Genomic DNA, 5000 nt, shown 5'->3' with positions numbered 1-5000 from the left:
CCGTTCCTTTCTTTCGCTCAATAGTGAAGTTGTCTATCTGGTAATATACGCCATATTTAGGTTGTTGCCAGGTCACTACGAAATACCATTTCTGGACATCTGCTGCTCTTACGTTTTCAGGAGGCTGTGGTTTTCCTTTTCAAAGAGCAAAGAAATCGTACCAGAAACAAATTCAGAAACAAATTCATGTTGTATACAAACAAATTAGGCCATCCGCCGCCCTAACTGAGTTTACAAAAAGTAACTATATTCTCGAGCTATGCGAGCCATACGTGCAACGCGCGTTAAATCAGTTTTACTATGTTTAGCTTTAGAATATTAAGTCTTAAGTCTAAAATGACACTAGGGTAGGTATCGATTAAATTCAACTTATGACTCACATAGCTCGCTGGTTAGTACTGCGTTCCTACTCGTATGCGAGAGTTGTAAGCAAAAACTCGTACCTTCTAAATCTCCCTCCCATCAAATATTGAATGAATTATCTGTTATAGGGTGTGTTCAGATGTCGTCATGACAGCCGTGTTCGAGGAGTAAAATATTCTTTTTGGAATTGAACTCCATTTTTATGAAATTTTCGTTTTGTTTTGGTATGCAAATATGGCTGCTGGTCATATGAGCGAAAACACTCTATTGCCTCTTTACCAGCATTTTAGTCTCTATTTGTTTGGATAGGAACACAACCAATTAAATGTTGAAATTTGTCATGTCTCAATAATTTAATTGACTCATTGACTAATTACTTACAAATTAAAAAAAATATATAACCTAGCCTGTTTTAACACCCACCTACGACAAATATAGAGGTGATTCCTAGGTCTTTTGCCGGACGAAGCCCTTCGATCAAGCGAGCAACAGCTTCAGATTTTGACGTTGTATTGGCATTTATAATGACTAAGATTAATAAATCCGCCTGTAAATCGTCGTTCCTAAGAAATAAATACAATAAATACAGATTTTGTCCAGGATTACACGATAATAAGATACGCGTTCTAAATAATAAACATTACGAATTGTCCCAGCCCTTTTCCACAACTATACATCACATATTTCACGAAAGTATGGCAATAAAAATTAGAAATTGTCCTTTCCCAACGCTAGTTCAGAAATCAGTCAGGCTGCAGCTCTTTACAACCTCTAATTTCAGTGGATCCCTTTAGGACGTAGCTGTATCGTCTTTTGCGTCATGGTCCATTGTTTCTTTTGTATCGTTCTTTGTGTCCATTGTTTTCTGAACCAATCCCGAGAGTCGTTCCGAGAGCTCCATGGCGGCCATCAGAAACAGACCTTTCAGTGAGCAGGGAATTCACATGAAAACGGTAGCCTCCCGTATTGAGGATCTCCACAAAACTTTGCATTTGGTCATTCCGACGTAACTGGTTTGCATTGGAAGGCAAAAGTGAAACGCTCGTCCAAACGCAGAAAATATATTATTTTACTCATTAAATATGTAGACTTGTCTCGTATATGTTTCCGTTGTCGTCATCGCTACCATGTTCCCTAATATGGTCATCATTATTATCATGAACATCATCGTCAAAAGAGATAGGCGATCTTGCAGATAACTCACGTAAGCCAGGAGAGTTTTCTTTGACATCAGTTTCGTTCACGGTGCACTTGCTACTCATATGAGCACAAGTGAAAGTTCTCAGAATTTCCTGAGTCGTAGGCAAGTACAATTTGAGAACTTTCAAAACATACGAGTGTCCATAAATCACGAAATACATGAGCAAATTCATACGATTTTTCATTTATTATATACTGAAAAAAAAAACTCTCTTTCTGTGTTTCCATAGAAACTTCCGCAATGAAGTCTATATCCTATTTATACAGTCGTCACTGACCAATCAGAAAAGAGACATTCTCTTGCGTCTACTATACATGTAATAAGTGATATTATCGAATGACGGTATTCTTAGTTTGTTATACCATTTGCCTATCTCCGTTTTCTTAATAGGTCCATTACCTGAAATTCTTCATTCTGAGGCTATATACCTTCAAGTCAGAGGAATTATTAAATTCAGCGTTTATCTAAAAAAGAAAAGAATATTTAACATCATGCAGTAGCCTCATTTGAAGGCGTCTGAGTATTTCAAAACGCAGAGTTCTCTCAGGCTGTTAACAATTAGGCCATTAATCTATCTTGCTTTGTGCCACGTGATCATAGGTTTGCATGTTTCGTGTACTTGTTATAGTTCTAAAGGATTTTTCAAGTTTTACAATTTAAGACATGTCGTTCATATCTTGCCAAGTTAAGTAAAAAGCTAAAAAACATGGTGATAGAAAGGTTTTATACCAAGTGTCGATTTTTCGTAGTGTTTTTAATACGCTTTGTGATTTTCCCGGTCCGAGCAGCATCTGCATCTCTTGGCTTTTCCCTATGATTGGCCCATATTTCAAACATTGTAGAGTACAATGATTGGCCTTTCTATTGTGGAGGTTTTTTTAAAAATGTGTCATACCATCCTCTCGATGTTGTACTTTAATGTCACAAACGAACTGCTGTTGTTTCTGTTTTGTACATCATCCCTGAATTTCTCGTCCAGCTCAACATGAAGTGTTATATCAACAGTGACAAGACCTGCAAAGAAAAGAAAGAGTTAAGAATTAAGTGATGATTAAGGTTTGATGCTTAGTGTACCTAGCATTAAAAAGAAACATTTAAAATAACATTTTGTAATGAACATGACGACTTAAATGACGACTCGCAATTTCTTTTGAAATATAAATAGTTTTCAATATAATAACGGTTAGTTTTGACAATGTACGTTGCCACATACGAAATGTCAAGTTAGTTTTCATAAAGTGCATTACTTCATCATGTTTATCACCGCTTTATGTGTTGTTTTTCTTATAAAGCTAAGATTTATTGTTTGGGTCATACGACATGGCGGTCATGACGTAACCTGTAATTGACCACTACCATTCTTGCGTTGGTCAAATGCTTTTCGTCAGGCCAAAGGTCTGGTTAAAGTAGACACTCGTAGTGGGTAATATCGGGAGCTTTTTAAATTGTTAGTTATTGTTAATTAATTATTGTTAATACACGATATCGTAATAATACATCAGTGGTCTTCAAAGGAGTCGTATTACACTCTTTCTTTTTTATAAGGATATATTTTATAAGAATATCGAGGCTAAAATTTGCGAAATTTTAAGAATACTTTAATAAGAATAAACCTGAGTCTGAAATTTTGAAAAGAATGTAATTTCGTGTGTTTAAAATCTGTAAATGCAATGCATTTCTGGGAGAAATGCTTTTTTTAAAGCCAAAACGGCCAAGTGTCGTCTGACATGACATCTTGACCTAACTGACTGCAACGAACAGCAATGGAGCACGTGCACAATGTAACGCGATACAGATCTGGACACCAAACACAATTAGGAGATTGTAATCAAATTTTCCAGGTCGGTGAGTGGGTTTTCTGGTCAGCTGACGATATGATGACTTTAGTCACCGGAAGTAACATTTCACTTCCTTAGCAACGCGCGAAAAATCCGTCTGTGGGCGAAACATTTGGATGGGCCGAGATGGAGCTTTTTACGTTACGATTGGCTAGTTATTGTGATTGGCCGGAGCAATTAAATACTTATTTGGCAAGAGGATTTAAAGACACATCAAGCGAAAATTCTCATTTGAATATAGACTCACCGGATTGCAGTGTTTTTATGATGATAGCCGTGCTTCCTGGGCCATGACCGATGGCGTTAAACCCATGCACTTCTATTTTGTATTTTGTCTGTGGAGTAAGATTCGTCAAAGATATTTCTGTGACATTGCTCGAGACATTCACTTGATCGTACAATGGTGATCCAAGGCGCTGGTATCTAACGCGATAACCAAGCAGAGGTTCCTTGCCAGAAGGCAAAGAGGTAGGAATTGCTTCCCATGACAAGTAAATAGTCGTGGCATTGAGAGCGAAGCCGTCTGGTAATGTTGGAATCTTCCTGGGCACTAACGAAAAAAAATTACAGACAACAATACTTTCTCTGGTCACTTCAGGGTAATAAGCAAATGCTTTGGAGAAATGGATGATGTCTATGTATGCATCTCACGTTAAAGTTACCCAACTGAATTTAAAAAGATCTTGAATTGACTAAAAACACCTTTTTTATGAAGATAGGACGTTGAGTGGTCGACACGCAGTTGCTAAAATCACAAACCTTAGAAAAAAAAATGGGGTTAAATTTGATCAATTTGAATACACGAATTGATACAAATGTGTAAGCTTTTGCTCTAGTGTCGACTTAATTTATTTGTTTTAACTTCGGTCCTGTCATCCCATATCTGCAGTTTTTCATGGAATGAGAGATCAACATTCGTTCTTATACAAAATCTTCTTCTTACTAACAATAGCTAGACTGCACGAGTAAATAAATATACTTTTCTTAAAGTCCTTTTCAGGCGAAATGTTTGTGTATCGAGTTTCCCTTATAAAGATAGTGTTTAATAAAGCGCGGTAAAAACTTGAGTTTTTGCTTTTAATCATTAAGAAGTGGAATTTGGTTAATTGGGCGCTTTGGTGATGAGAGACAGAGACTTGAACACTGCTACGGTTGACAGCATGCCACAATCTATTTTAGGGTCGGCAGTCAAAAGGAACATTAACCCTCGGGCTCACCTCCGAAAAATATAGAATGCAAAATCGCAGGTTAAAAGGAATTAAGGCTGCACGTTATTTTTATGAAGAGATCAGACGGAAAATATCTATTTGGTTCCTCAGTGTAACACTTCTGCTGTCCTTAGTACTTCACCTTTTTGTCGCTTCAAAGCTTTTTACATCGTTTTGATTACTATAATGACTTTCATTCTACCTCTTGGTGGACATTGCGAGATGTTGCAGTATTCCCAACGCATATTTGGATCAGTTGTGTAGCACCATGGTCCATCCGTGGCACTTCCATCTGGGTTACGACACATGTTATTTGAATCATTCTGACTCTTATCAACATCTTCAGGAATCCTCCAATGACGGTGAGGGCATTGTGCAGTCCACCGCTGA

At 37.3% G+C, this 5000-nt stretch overlaps 1 pseudogene; it reads right to left on the bottom strand.

Annotated features, from left to right (window-relative positions):
* Nucleotides 1-5000, bottom strand: part of LOC138032212 (fibroblast growth factor receptor 3-like) — a 19623-nt pseudogene that overhangs the window by 14313 nt on the left and 310 nt on the right.

This window comes from Montipora capricornis, chromosome 14, assembly GCF_036669925.1.
Source record: "Montipora capricornis isolate CH-2021 chromosome 14, ASM3666992v2, whole genome shotgun sequence".
NCBI lineage: Eukaryota > Metazoa > Cnidaria > Anthozoa > Scleractinia > Acroporidae > Montipora > Montipora capricornis.
The sequence above is the reverse complement of the archived record's forward strand: the minus strand, read 5'-3'. Positions and strand labels throughout refer to the sequence as shown.